This window comes from Amblyomma americanum, chromosome 1, assembly GCF_052857255.1.
Source record: "Amblyomma americanum isolate KBUSLIRL-KWMA chromosome 1, ASM5285725v1, whole genome shotgun sequence".
Taxonomy (NCBI): Eukaryota; Metazoa; Arthropoda; class Arachnida; order Ixodida; family Ixodidae; genus Amblyomma; species Amblyomma americanum.
This window is the reverse complement of record NC_135497.1, coordinates 6,112,134-6,128,041: the sequence shown is the minus strand read 5'-3', so window position 1 is coordinate 6,128,041 and position 15,908 is coordinate 6,112,134. Positions and strand designations below refer to the sequence as shown.

Sequence of the window (15,908 nt, the reverse complement as noted above, 5' to 3'; positions counted from 1 at the left end):
ATTATGTTATAATTTCTAAAAGCAGTTTGCGTTGGAGAGACAGATAAGGAAGGTTTTCAATGTAGCGGATCATTTTCTTCTGCAGAACCTGTATTTTTATCACATTTGTTTTTGTGGTGGTTGCCCAAACAGAGTCACGGAACCGAAAAGAGCATGATAAATTTGAATTTTCACGTGAGTGGGAAGGAGCCATCGACATCGTGTTAGAACACCTGCTACTGGAGAGCTTTTTGCAAATATTTTCCACATGTCGATCCCACCTGAGATGCGACGAGAAAGTAACTTCAAGGATTTTGTGGCTGTCTACAATTTGAATTTCTTGACCTGCGTATTTAGGAGCGCGTTGTAGTTCGACTGGCTTGTTCCTTGTACGGAAATATATTACCTTAGTCTTTGTAGGGTTTATGAAGTTTCTGGATCCCATCAATAAGCCTAGGAAACATCAACATTTCGATGATCAGGAAGAGAAACCGACAACCAGTGGCACCAGCAAGAGCTACGCGGCAGCTGTACGCACCAGCCGAAAAGAGCAGTTCGACAAGAAGGAATCCAGAAGAGCGGCCTCCAATTCTACGTCCAGGTCCAGGTCAAGATCTAAGTCTAGTCAACGTCGCAACTCGTCAGGCCGATCCGGAACGGAAGAGTCAAGACATCATAAAGAGCAGGGGACCACCAGGTCGGTCTCCTTTGCACCTAAGGCGGATCCACCGGCACAGGAGACGCCACGCACCCGAGAACGCGGACCGTCTTCTGAGAAGCAAGAAGACTCAAGACACATCGTAAAGGTGGGCTATGCTGGGTTGCCTCCATCCCTCCCCGGAAACGCGATATCTAAGGAGTTTAACGACCTGAAAGCAGAAATTATTCAGCTAAAAAAACAGAACGAGGCGTTGCGAGCTGAACTTAAATTGGTCAGGCTGCAGTCACAAACAACTCACGACAAAACACCCGAAGCCCGGCCAAACTCACAGTCAGTTTATGAGCGCGTCATTGCAGAGCTGAGGGCTGACAGAGAGGAGCAGAATATAAAGTTCCTACAAGTTATTCAGATGGTCAAAAACGAGCTCGCAAACGAGTCCGCCAACACTAGGAAATACATAAACTCTGCCATTGCTACAGTCCGAGACGAATTCAAATCGAAACTCAACGAGTGCAACTTCAGAAATAGGAAATCCAAATATGCCGACAGGCACCCCCTTCCAGAAGAGGACGAATAAGGACCATGGCACATAGGGGACAGGAAACAATTATTTGGCAATGGAATTGTCGGGGCTTTAAAAAGAAAAAAGCAAGCCTTCAATTTTTTCATCGACACGTCGGAGGCGCCACCTGCTGTAATAGTACTTCAAGAAGCAAATACGGTCATCAGCATGAAGGGGTACAAAACTTTCCAAGACGAGCATAGCCTAGGAATACTTGTTCACAAGGAGTTTACCGCAACGCTGCAAGAACCGCTAACCGAAAATATCGAACATGCTTACATTGAAATTCTTCCCAAACACAGGGGAAAACGCAGCTTGCACATACTGAACGTGTACAGTCGCCCCAGGGACTCAAGTCGTCAGATAGCCACGCTATTTAATAATTTTATCAAGAGGGCAGGTAAGGACCCCCTCGTCATAGCCGGGGATTTCAATGCGCCCCACCAAGCATGGGGATATCACTTTAACAGCCCGAAAGGCAGGAGGATCCTTGAGATCGCTAACAGAGAAGGGCTCATAATCTTAACGGATCCCCTGCATCCCACCAGAGCGGGTAATAGCGTCAGCAGAGACACCTGTCCCGATCTCACGCTTGTGAAAAACTGCCTGCAGTCCACCTGGTCTAACACTGGCGAGTCCCTGGGCAGTGATCACTTCATCATATCCTGCACTGTTCAGGGAGTTAAATGTCGGAAACCATTTGGCAAGGCTAAGATTGTGAACTGGGACAAGTGGAGAGAGGAACTCGCACGTCTCCCGGACGAAGATATCACAGATATTGAGGCATGGACAGCGCTGCAGATGAAAACCGTCGCCAGGCATTCTGCGACAGTGAACACCACGGAGGAAACTCCGGCAGTTGACCCGCACCTGTTACACCTGTGGGAAGCCAGGAGATCTCTGACAAGGAGGTGGAAAAGGCAAAAGTTAAATCGCAAGCTGAAGACCAAGATTGCAGAACTCACCAAAGAAGCGGATGACTACGCACATAACCTCGCTAACCAAAACTGGCTCAAGCTGTGTGATGAGCTCAACGGTAAAATGGGCACGGCTAAAGCATGGGGACTCCTCAGATCCCTTATCGAGCCGAACTCAAGCCGGAAACAGCAAACAGACACGCTCTGTAACGCCTTGCACAGCTATAAAGGGGACAACGAAGCCCTCATTGCAGAACTTGCACGGAAATTCCTCGATCTGGGATCCTCGTACCCTCTCCCTGCGTACACCGGTGCACCCAATGAAGAGATGGACCAAGACGTAACGGTTGAGAAACTGAGGGCGAAGCTTGACGTCATGCGCAAGAACACCGCTCCTGGACCGGACCAGATAAACACCAAGATGCTCTTTAATATGGATGACATCTCTTTAAGAAAATTAGTGAAATACTTCAACACGCAGTGCTGGCACAAGGGCCAGATCCCCGACTCCTGGAAATTGGCTTTAGTGCGATTTATTCCCAAGCCCAATAAGCCATGCGATATTGATCATTTACGACCGATCTCCCTGACGTCGTGTCTGGGTAAACTGTTCGAGAGGGTCGTGAACGCCCGACTGAAGCGACTCCTGAGGAAGACTGATATCCTCCCTGACACGCTGTACGAGTTTAGAGAAAAGCTGTCTACACAGGATATTCTCCTCCGTATCAGAGAGGATATTCTGGACAACCCCGGTAGATGTCAGGTCAAGACCATCCTTGCGCTCGATTTAAAAGGGGCGTTTGACAATGTCAACCACCAGGGAATACTGGATGAGTTTAACAGCGTCAACTGTGGTGACCGCACATATAATTACGTGAGGGACTTTCTCTCCAATAGAAAAGCGTCAATAAGTATTGGTGATCGGACCTCCTCTCCGTTCAATCTAGGTTCCAAGGGCACTCCGCAGGGAGCGGTCTTGTCTCCGCTTCTCTTCAACCTGGCCATGCGTGGGCTACCAGAGAAGCTAGACCGCATCCAAGGCATTGAGCACGCTATATACGCCGACGACATTACGATCTGGTGTTGCAGCGGTAATGAAGGGGAAATTCAAGGCCGGCTTCAGGAAGCAGCGAATGTCGTGTGCCAGCATGCGGCGAAGTATGGGTTAACGTGCTCTCCCGAGAAATCAGAGTTACTCCTGATCGACCGTGGCAAGAGGCAGAATACGGGGCTTTTGCCGTCCACTCCCTCTGTCGCCATTACGGTCCAGGGTATGAGCATTCCGATCAAGAAAGAGATCAAGATCCTGGGAGCCATCATACCCAGCGGCAACACTAACACCACTACAATCAGACAGCTCCAAGCCTATTCCGAACAAGTCTCTAGAATGCTACGCCGGGTAATCAAGAAAAGAAATGGGCTAAGAGAGAAGGAGGCCCTAAGATTAGTTCAGGCTTTCATTCTCTCTAAACTAACATACACCACCCCGTACTTACGGCTTAGCAAAAAGGAAAAAGACCAACTAGATGTTATTATTCGAAAGGCAGTTAAGACGGCGCTGGGACTCCCTTTATGCACATCCACTAAGCGCTTACTACAGCTGGGGATCCATAACACCATCGACGAACTAATAGAGGCCCACCGTGTAAATCAAATTGTCAGGCTCTCAACATCTAAGCCTGGCAGGAAAATATTACAGAAGCTGAGAATCAGTCCACCCCGGGAAGTCGCTGACAAGATCGACATGCCCATGCAGATGAGATCACACATTACGACTCACCCCATACCAAAACGCATGGATGAGGAATATAACAGAGGACGGAGACTAGCCAGAGCTAGACACCTCTCTAAGCGCTGGGATGGAAACAAGGACACGATCTACGTCGATGCGGCTGGACCCGCTAACGGAGTCGCGGCAATTGCAGCAGTTTCACCCCGGGGAGATATCATTGCAAGCAGCCTTATCCAAGCGGTGGATACCACATCGGCTGAAGAAGCAGCTATCGCACTAGCGATATCAAAGAACAGCGAGGCAACGGTTATGTCCGACTCACAAGCAGCGGTACGCAATTACCTCAGAGGCCGCGTTGGCGCTCCGTGTTGGGAAATTTTGGAAAGGTCTAATCCTTCCAACATCCAGATCTTCTGGACGCCAGGGCACCTCTCAACGACGGGCAATGAGGCGGCCAACACAGCTGCTCGAGCTCTCCTCCTCCGAGCATCTGGCACGCAGCCTCTCTCTGACATAGTTGACAACCCCTCACCCTTACTAAGCTACGCAGAAATTACGGAGTACTATAAGATCACAAGAAGGGAATATCCTCTTCCTCACAAAACCCTAAGTAAATATGAAGAGCACATAATCAGGCGACTACAAACTAATACTCTGCCCAATCCTTACCTAATGAGTAAATGGTACCCAGAAACATACAATTCGTCCTGCCCCTTCTGTGGAGCAGTTGGCACACTCTTTCACGCGGTTTGGGAATGTCAAGAAAACCCAGACTTGGACAGCAATCCCGATCCGACTCATGAGCGCTGGGAGGCAACCCTTCATAGCCACAGCCCACTCGACCAGAAATTGCTGGTTGAGAGGGGTCGGATTATGATGGCGACCAATGGGTTCTCGTACTGAACCCACCCAGTTTTTGTGCTCTGAATAAATGTTTTTCCTCCTCCTCTGTAGGCAATTAGAAGAGGACTAGTTCTCTAGTTTCGTAAGGATTACGTTGCACTCTTCAATTAACTTGTTTATGTCGTGACCAGGGATTAGTAAACTGCTATCATCGGCGTATATAATAAATTTCGCTTTGTCATAAATATGACCAATGTCATTTATATAGATGTTAAAAAGCATCGGGCCCAGAATGCTGCCTTGAGGCACACCATTTCGTACCGCCAGAAAAGAAGACTGATGGTTGGGGATATAGACAGATTGTTTTCGATTTTGCAGGTATGATTTCATGAGGTCTAAAGGTGTTCCACGAACTCTGTATTGAGAAAGTTTATGAGTTAAAATTTGATGGTTTAGGGAATCGAAAGCCTTACTAAAATCAATGAAGAGTCCGACAGTGAGAATACCTGCTTCAGTGTTTTGCAGGATACATTCCTTGAGTGATAACAAAGCCGTTTCCGTCGACTTTCCCCTTCGGAAGCCAAATTGAGCATCAGACAGGATTTGTTTTGCATTAAAAAAGTTCACTACACGAGAAAAGATTACTTTTTCCAAGCCCTTGGAAAAGACTGGAATCACAGATATTGGTCTATAATTGGACACTACATCTTTATCTCCCCCTTTAAACACAACTGTCACTCTTGCTTTCTTCATTTCTTCCGGGTAAACTCCCGTTTCAGTTAACAAATTGAAGATGTATGCAAGCACAGGTGCAATATATGATAGTACATATTTGACTGGTTTTATCTAAATATTGTCAACATCTAAGGCTTTGCTATTATTCAAATTCATAAAGGTCTCATTGGTGGGCTCAAGGAAAAGGCTTTCGAAAGGGCTACAAGATGAAGGAATTTCAGGTAGATGCATCATAGGTAAATGGGTAGTTAAAAAATCGCTCTTTAAATGGCCAGCAAGAGCCTGACCGGATAATTCAGAGCCCTAATAGATTATTCGTTGAGCTGGCGCATTTTTCGTATTGCCACGTAACAAGTTATCTACAACTTTCCACACAGCGTCTGAATCTTTCATTCTAACATCAGAGAACAGTTTTTGATGATACACAATCTTAGCACGCTTAAGCTGAGCATTTAGATTATTTCTTTTTTTTTTTTTAATAAGAGATTCTAGAGAGCGATTATTTAAAAAGGCATGGTACTTGTTCTTGCTCTTTATCATTCTTCTGAGCTCTGGCGTGATCCATGGTTCTCTTATTCGTTTAGACTGCTTAATGTTCTTTATATATTTCTACAAAAACCTTGATAAACGCTGAATATGCATTATTTGAGTCTTATATAGAATAACTAGGACTCCCGCCCAAAACCATTTCAGTGAAAGAAGAAAGGAAGAGAGAGGTGCCGTAGTGGAGGGCTCCGGAATAATTTCGACCACCTGGGGATCTTTAACGTGCACTGACATCGCACAGCACACGGGCGCCTTACCGTTTTTCCTCCATAAAAACGCAGCCGCCGCGGTCGGGTTCGAATTATGACCACACTGAATTATACAGCTGTTAGCTCACTGTAGTTTGGTAGGCGCTTATTTCAAGTAATAAATTGTTCAGAAACATGGTTGTTCTGAATGTAGAAGCATTGAAACGGCGTTATAATGGTACCTCTTAATTAAGCAGCCTTTTAGAGCCTTAATTATCAGAGCGTAAATTTACACCCGCGTGAAGACTCTAGCTGCGCTCCCGTTTCAAACGCTTCTCTCATGCTAAGAAATTATCGGTCCGCGCGGTTGCTACAGCGCGGATATGGCGGCGTCCGTAGCTGCCGTTTGTTGTCACGGGCTGCGAGAAGCGAAGCATTCGTGAGTGCGCCTCAGTGTTTTCGAAGGACTGCACGGTTCGTGAGTTTGACGGCCTGGCCAGTGATATATGGTGTGGTGGCTTTGCAAGAAGCTTTGCGGCAAGAGGCAGCGCGTGAGCACCTTGGTCTGCCTTAAACATGGGATTGTAGGTGCTCCGGCCGTTACTCTGATCCTGTGTTTCAAGGCGCGATCGGTAGCTGTGAACGTCTGGACACCAATTAGTTCAGTGTTTGCCTCTATTTACACGCTGTCGCTGACCTGATATTCAACTGCGTGTGTGATGAGAGGGTGGCACAAAGGGTTGTCTGCCGGCTGAGCAACATGCTTCCAGAATGTGCTCGGCTTGTCGGCGGGACTGTGGTCATGAGTGCATCATCTGTGTGCTTAATTTGTGTGCATCAGTGTCTTTGTGCATAAGGGCAGTTTCTGAAGACAGCGGTGTCAGCAAGGCAGCGTACGGTACATGTGCCGGGTACATCGTCTCGAGCATCGATGAGGTAAGGGAAACAGCAACGAAAAATTGCTGTTGACTTTCTTCAGATGGCTGCATGCAAAGTTCATATTGATGGCTGGTGGCTTTCTTCGGGTGTGTAATAACAAGTCCCTTATGTTCCTACCCTTTTTTGGTCGCATGCAAACAGCTATGAATCTCATGGCACATTTATTTGTAGCCTATTAAGCGAGGAAGCCTTGCGCAAATAAAAACAGCATTTCAAAATAGTCTTGTCTGTAAAGTAAAACGCACGAGTTTTCAGATTACTACAATATGCGGATGTGGGTGACTCGTAGGGCGTCTGCATGTCTATGGTTTTCTTTCATTGCACACAAACGCAATGGCTTGGAATCTGCATTTTGATAAATGCAGTTGCAAAAGCATTCGTGTAGTGAGATTTTAGTGCAGTTCAATATTCTGAGGTAAAGTTAACCTTGGACTTCCCCTACAATGTGCCTTGTAGCAGTTGCCTTCACTGCAACACAATAAAAATAAATATGTAATAATTATTTATACCCATCAGTCTGGCTGTAGTCAAGCTGTTTTCACAGTTTTGTTTTACTTCCTCCATCATTTTGATAGAGATGACCAACAAAATATAACTGTTACAAAAGCAGTTTATTTGAGTAGTAGTTATAGTCATACATGAAACTTTAGTTTAATAATTACAGCCCTGTGATGTCTCGTATTTGACAGTCTTTTCTCTTGTGTGTATGAAACTTGCATTGCACTCAAGCTCACGCACTAAAGACTGTTGATTGCCTTCCAGGTGACATGTGTATAATGTGCCTCTTCGATGCATCACTGCTATCCTAGGAAGTCATGTGCTGAGGAATGCTGCTGCAAGGTTCAACATCGTTCACCTCTCAGCTAGAGTGCTTCTCAAGCAAAGAATCATTCTTTGGAAGGGTTGCATTGGATGTCTTCACAGGTGTCAAGTGCTGTACATATGGAACAGGATTCTTTTCAAAGGCGATCACAACTTGCACTGTGCGACACATTGCATGCATCCGCACTTAGCTGCAGGACTCACTGCCATAGTTTTTCACCTGTAGTCATGCTATGATCAGTCTATGTAAACATTTTTTGTGCTTCAAGATTCATTGCACACAGCAAGAAAGCTGTTCAAGTCTGTGATTTTTGTGCTGCTCTTTAAACAGGACCAAATTTTGCTTTCAGTTTGTCACTAGAGTGTGTAATGACAGGTGTGTTTGATGTGTAGACTAGGCTTTTCTCTAATGCTGCAGTTCTTCACGTGACAGGAAGCGTAGAAGAAACTTTAATCCTACCATCTGCAAATTGGCCAGATGTGTGCTTAAACACATGCTTTAACGCTACTGAACAGTTGCTAATTCTTAATGTACTGCAATGCTGTGTGCTCTCTTTATGCAGAATGTGCATGTTGGTGCTTTAGTGCAGTGAAACAGAGGAAGTCACCAAAATGTTTTTCTCCTGCCAGCAGAGCTTTGAACCAGTACTTCTCTTTGATTTCTGTTAAAAGTTTGTGCTCCATGACGTGATTACTGCTTCACTGAAATTTCTTGACATGCACGAAACATAGGGATGTGTGTGCAGTCATTTATCACATCTTGCTCAGGGCGCAGTCTGATTTTGTAGGCAACTGTTCGTCCGATAGGAGGTCCCTAATGTGTCATCTGTGTGTGCTCACAGAGCAAAGCAAGCTTTGTCTCCTGACATTTCTTTGCCTGTGTACCTGTTTTCTACTGTTGCTTTTAAATGCTATGTGTAGTGATACAGCAATCCACTAGTTTTCCTCTGAGCAAAAAGTGAGGCAACTCTTTCATGTTTGCCATCTGCCAAGCTTGTATGAATGAAAGACAAGGCAGCTGTCTGCTAGTTCGACCAGTTTCGCTGTGTAACGCCCCACTTTTACCAACCTTGTTGCTGGCACTTTGCTTCTTGGCTGCTGCTAATGCTGTTAGGCGAATTTGACAAAAATTCCAGACAATCTGTTCAACCTATGTTTCTTTGGTAAAACTGGGGCATCAATGGACGCATTGCTATTTTTTGAGTCAACACAGGAATCTACTGGATTTGGCACTTCGTGAAATGGGCATTATCAATGTGCACATATACCGCATCACACTTCTTTCACACATTGCAACTTGTCTTGTTACCGGAGAAATCTGCCTCTGTGACCCTGATGTGTGCGGGATTTTATCACTTTTGCTGTGTGGCAGCAGCAATCGGCTCATTACTGTCATTGCCATCACATGTCCTGCAGCAGTCGCGAAATTTTCTTTTGTATCAAAAACAAATGTGTTTGTTGTGATACTTTGCAGAAAGGAAGTTTGTTCCACAGCTGACTTGCTCCGAAATTTTGCTTGAACTTCAAAAGAAAATTGGAAGCAAAGCAATAAATTTTTTTAAAACAAGCTAATATTTCAGGGGGCTCAAATTTTGTGCAATATATCTTCCAGTGCACTCAATTTCCACTAACATATTGCAGTTTTCTCTGCCTTTGTATTACAGCTGATTTGTTTAGTCAATAAAATGCACCAGTTTCACTTACATCTATCCTGATCACCAGTTTATTGTCTACTTTACCCAGTACTCAGGCCTTCCCTTGCGATTAACTGTGTCAGTGCCACCAATGTCTAATCCCACCTCTGTGTAAAATTATCTATGCATGCGTGGCTGTGCTGATGTTCGGCAAAAAAAAGATGCAGATGACTAAATGCATGAGAAAATTCCATTCAACCCTTTAGGGCACTTTGTACACAACTGCGTACATTGCGAAATAATTTTTCTCGTGGTTTGCTTTAGTTGTCACTGATTTATTCATTTCAATCCCATTTAGCATCCATCGTCCTCTAAATAGGGTGCTTTTTATGGTTGCAGAACATATTTTTCTGGCAGAATACAACAGCATAGCAACTGCTCCAGTATGTATGTTTGTAAACAATGCCTAGATCAAAAATTGGAATGCTTGTTCTGCTTTGTATTTGGCATTTCTGTTTTGGTTTTTAATGGTGCGCCAGCTGTCTTCAATTGTAATGAATTGCAGGGTTGTAGTCAAGTCTTCAGGCCACATGGTCTGCTTTTGATCCCCGAAGTGCGAAACTCAGTATTCTTGAAGCTTAAAGGGCCTTGAAAGGCTAAAACAAGGGTTTTTCGCACCTTGCAGAAGTTTATAGCATGATGGGTGCCTTGAATACTCCACTACACAGCTAAAAAGTTAACCCTGTGGCGTGAAGTCTTCACGTAGGGGTCTACATGCACCGTATCGTTGCAGTTCCTACTGCTGACTTCTCCTTTTAGCTGTGTATTGTATGGTGCTGTGAGGATAATTTATTTCGTGTTGAACAATCTCCTGTGGTTTATTAATTATCATGAATACATCCTATGTGGTGCACACATTAAAAAACCTACCGAAAGCCAGTGGCTACCGTCGCTGGCTAGATTGCTTTTTGTGCATCCTGGAGACTTTTATCTTAATAGTACCCTAACCAGAACACTACCACTGTCTGTATTGGTGCCTCCCATATGTTGTCCTGAGGGCGACATCAACATTGAATGTCTTGCCTATTTTCTCTCTAATCTTACGCTTTTGTTTTTCCTGCCATGTTCCTGCCTCTATTGCTGCAATATTGGGCTGTATTAAATTAAAAAAAGCAGTTACCAATTTTACGTGTTCCCCCACTCTTCTTTGTATACTTCCAGGCCTTCAGAGTATGGAAATAAATTAATTTCCTCCTTGTCTGTAGTGCTCCTAAGTTTACTGTCATGTTTTTGTTCTCCTTCAGCTCTTCGGCTCATGGTGCCACTTAGTTGTCTCTTTAAATACTGCGTGCAAGACCAACCGGAATGCTTGGCCCCAAAACACATGTTCGGGCTTTGTGTGACATGTACTAGGCAATGAGTGTGCATACATGAACATTAAATTAAGTTTCTTGCATCATACAAATAAAGCTGCCGCGGTGGCTCAGTGGTTATGGTGGTTGGCTGCTGACCCGAAAGACGCAGGTTCAATCCCGGCCGCAGCGGTTGAGGCCCGTGTACTGTGCGATGACAGTTCACGGCAAAGAACTCGAGGGGGTCGAAATTATCGAGAGCTCTCTACTACAGCATCTCTCATAGCTTGAGTCACTTTGGGATCATAAACCCCATAAAACAAAGCAAATAAAGCAAGTATCTTGCACATTGCATGTGTCTTACTATAATATGGTGTCGTCACTGATATTTACTCTCTACCTCTATGTTCCTCCCCTGCCCCTTTGTGGAATAACAGGTGAAGGAACTTTTCCTTATCCGACCTCTCCACCTTTTCTGGCATATATCTTTCTCTCTTACTTGGAAGCTTGCTGTACTGTACTTGATCAGGCATCTAAAGGAGCTGCTTGATTTTATGGTAGGTGCATAACTGTTATTCTACGACGAAGAAAATTCAAGACGCTGCCTGGCTCGTGTTGCTTGTGTGGACAGCAAGGGAGGTGAGGCGGCCTGTAAGTGCTCAAGAAAATAATTTTGCCCCACCTCACAGAATGTTGTGCTTACTTGCATCGCACATATAGTGTAGCTGCTTCTGTGTGGTGGTCGTGAGTGTTACGCATTCACTTGAACAAGTAGAAAAAATTTATGGCTTTCTAGGAAGGGAAAAACAAGCAAAATTGCTGACAGCATTTGTAATTTTTATGAAGTAATATATGTGCCACTTACATCACAAAAGTGCATGCGTGCAGGCTTGCGAAGCAAAATATGAGTACATCACTGAATTTTGTGAGGGTACGCGCTATTCAAATTATGTTGTGTGTGTGTGTGTGTGGGGGGGGGGGGGGAGTTTTCGCTTTGTTTTATGTTGTTTGTTATTAATGCCAGAAAAGAATCTTTTTTCCCCGGCTTTGCACATTTAAGTTGATAATAAGGGATGCGCACTCGGTGTGTTCTCCTTGACGAGATTTACTCCGATATTCCGCGCTTTGCAGTTCCGTTTCGTGCGCGGGTGCATGCAAACATGACTAACAACAGAGTCTGGTGCAACGCGTTGCCTAAAATGTGCACATCGGCTTGCCTAGCCAAGCATGCATTTCAGCACTAAACACATCTTGGAGGCCTTCCAAGCGCACACAGATACAACTCCGCTGCACCCCGCTCTCTGTTAAAGCCGATACGTAGCGATTAAAAGCTTTAGCACCTTTGCTGACCTGACGGTAGCTGACGCGGCGCCTAGGAAACAGTGGGTTTCCGCAGAGTTCACAACGCTAAGTATGCGAGCGTTGTCCTCAGACAGGGACTGCTGGCCTGCGCGTATTTAGGCGCCTTTTCAGCAGTGGCGGCACCACTCTAAAAATATAGCTCTCGTTGCTTCCTTTCCTGGCCCGGACGAAATGACTTTTCCCCCAGAAAACTGCCTTAGTCTCAGTTCCTGCATTCAACTGTGGCTGGTAAGCAAATGTGCGAAGCTGTCGTCGATCGTTATAAGGAGCAATGCCACAAAGGCATCGTGCCGGCCAAAGCTTTCACTTTCCGCTCCCATTCGGCACGTACGCCATTACGAATACCCTGGCCCCGTTCCTGATGTTCGCCAGCTTCTCTGGGCAACGGTACGCACGCGTGTGGCGCCGCTCGTGACTCGCGGGTACGCCATCAGTTCACCTCGACTGAAAAGTCGTCTAGGCTGCGCCCTCGCTCGCACCGCCGCATCGAACTCGATGAATCCTTTGACAACCGACGTGCGAGTCTTTCGCACTGAGAAGCCTAAGCCTTAGCTGCTGCCGGACATCCGACATGATACTCAAGAGGCCGCAACATATTTCACTCCTTCGCACTGCCCCTCGACGCGTATGCACCGAAGTTTGCAACGCAGAGGCTCAGCGCAAGCTCCCGGAGCGGCGTTCTGTTCCGTACTTGGCGCCAATAGTAGCAGACGACGGTATTTATTTCTAGATCAGCTTTTACTTTTTTTTCTCTGCACGTAATCAGATTCTGTGGGTACGTAACCTGGCACCGCCTTGATGGTTACGTCACGCCTACGTCACAATTTGAACAAAATGGCGAAATGTCGAGAATAGGGCCCCTGTTGTAGCAGTCACTGCCGATAAGGTGGTGGTAGTGGTTTTATTAAAAAAATAATAGTAAAAAAGGAAGGAAAAGAAAAAGGAAGGAAAAGATTTTCCTTCCTTCCATCTCCTCGTGTACACCGACGGCTCAGTGGCCCGCGACAGCTGCTCCCTTGCTGCGGCGGCCACCATCCCCGCCCTGCGACTGCACAGCCAGCAACACGCAGCCTTCCTGGGCTCCTCCACCACGGCGGAGTTGATGGGGATCCGGCTCGGGCTGGACCTGCTGCTCACCCTCGGCCCTCCGCGGCCCAGGAGTGCTCTGCTGTGCAACTCCCGCGCCGCCCTCAGCCGCCTGCAATCTAACGGCCGCGGTACCCCACTAGTGCGGGAAATTCGCTCGCGCATCGAGCGCCTCGCGCAGAGAGGTTGTGCCGTGCGTGCACAGTGGGTGCCCGGTCACTGCGGCATCGCCGGCAACGAAGAAGCCTCGCGACCGCTGCACACCAACTACCTGCCAGCGATCTGCCCCTTGCGCTGGAGGACGTGCGTGCGGCCATCCACGACCATCTCCGAAAGCAGCACCCCGACCCACGCATCGCGGGAGGTGAGCGCATCGACAGTGTCACCGGCTGTCGCGCACTTACACGGTCACAACGTGCAATGATCCTCCGCGCGCGCATTGGCTGCGTGTGGCCCGGGGAACGACGGGTGCGTCACGGATTCGCGACGAGTGATGTGTGTGACGGATGCGGTGCAGTGGAAACACTAGTGGAAACACATCTGCTCCTTCGCTGTTCCGCGTTCGCCGATGCTCGTCGCGATATGCTCGCGGCCTATAGGGCGCAGGGCATACTACCAGACTCCATCAAGACGCTATTGTGGCCGCAGGGCAGTGCGCGCACTCGTGAGCGAACTTTGGTGAGCCTCTGTGCATTCCTCGAACACACGGGCTTGACGTCCCGTCTGTTCTCCGTCAGGTAGTTACACGCAGTGACCGAACGCTCGGCGAGTTCTACCTTGAACGATTAATAACTGGACGCCCCACTCCAGTTGTAACGAACACAGTGCTGTGCGCGTGTGTGATTTAATTCCTCTAAAATGAACTAATCACGCGCACAACCTGGACACATTTCTTATTGTGTAAATAGTTTGTACATATTACTTCTCCCCCTGTCCTCTATTCCTGTCCGCTCACCTCTTTCATTTCATTTCTCCATTCTGCCTGCTGTCCTTTATTTCCGCTGCCCCAGCTCAGGTGCTTCAGTATCGATGGCAGATGCCGGGGCTAGCAAAAATCTTTTCCTTCCTTTTTACTATTATTTTTAATAAAACCACTACCACCAGCAGCCATGTTGCGCGCGTGACTTCCCCTGCTGTGATTTTTTCTGTTGAACTGCACTTCGCCATTGACGACTCATTCCGTTTCGTATGGTAAACATAGGCCTAATAACTTTGTGCAACTTTTTTATATCTAGCTTCATGCACTCTTTTTTTTTTTATTCTGGACACGTCCTCATTGGGGTTGCGCGACGACACCGCCAGGGCGACCGCTGGCGATTTTTGCCTTTGGTCTGAGTAATCGTTGTGCAATTTGTGAGCAGTTTGGGCTATTAATAACTTCAAAGCACTAAAAGACAAGCGCCTATGCAGCTACTATGGCCAATGAAGCGGACCCATCGGGAGAAGCACCGTAATTAGGGAGCATTGCCGCTTGCGGCTTACGCGGCGGCTGGGGCCTGGTCGAGGGTCGACCGAGAGGGCTTCGAGCCGTGGGCCCGCAGTTACTTCGATCGCTTCTCTCTTTTGAGGCTTGAATCATGCAACTTCTCTTAATAGTATCTGTTCTTATATGGGTCATAAATGGACCTTCATGGTCAATATGACCCGCAATATTAATTTAATTATTATAATGCGGCAGAGTGTGAGGCTTGCCTCTCTTCAGGCATGGTCTGCCATGGCTGATCCAGCATAGCACTCCCGCTTGGGACGTTTTGGACCGGCCACCGGCCAAACAGCCTGCGGCTGAGCAGTACAGCCGCTGTCATCCAATCAAAAAACAGATTTCGCAGTTCTTTGCGTCTTGAGCGCTGGCGTGCGTCAAGTGGCTGAAAAGAACTTGTTCGGAGTGCGGCAGGTTGTGGCCCGCAGACGGCTTGCAAACTATTATCGTCTGGATGGAATCTGAAGCGAAGAGCATGCAATGTTCGAATGCGTAGTAGCCAGAATCTTCTGGCGGCTCATGTCACGCATGTTTGGGGCTCGTCTCAACTCCAACACAAGATCGCGTGAGCCATTCGTCCGCATGCTACTTTGCGTCGGCGCATTTGTCCTATGGCGGCAGAGGGGAGCTGCGGCCTTACGCGGCCGCCCACAGAGGGCCATGTACCCCCTACTGCAGCGTGTACGCGCACGTATGCTAGAGCAAGCATGCGAAGACCTTGTGACGCTAGAGGAACACAAATTCCTTCGGCGGTGGTCCACCCGCTTTATCGATGTACGTCGCGGCCGTGTGGCTGTGCTGACTCTGCCGTTCTAGCCACCGGCAGAATTGTGTGCGCGTTTTTTTGCTGTGTGCCGTGGTCTACAAGTGACGCGAGTGCGCGGCAAACTTCACGACGTGAACTGTTGCGGCATCGCTCAAGAACTCTTTCAGTGCACTCTTGACATGTGCATTCTTGTCATGTGTTTTTTGTAAAGTGTTTTTAACATGTGCACTTTGTTATGTGCAGTTTTTTGTACCACCGACGACTTAGGTCGTTTTTTGTATCACTGTTTGTTTGAGGGACGAGA

The 15,908-nt window shown here is 47.1% G+C and overlaps 1 long non-coding RNA gene across 1 annotated transcript; it reads left to right on the top strand.

Annotated features, from left to right (window-relative positions):
* Positions 1 to 6,532: 6,532 nt before the first annotated feature.
* On the top strand, positions 6,533 to 10,815 carry LOC144109561 (uncharacterized). Its single transcript, XR_013309619.1, has 2 exons — positions 6,533 to 7,099; positions 7,865 to 10,815. It is a non-coding gene; the product is annotated as an uncharacterized LOC144109561 (long non-coding RNA).
* The last annotated feature ends 5,093 nt before the right edge of the window (positions 10,816 to 15,908 follow it).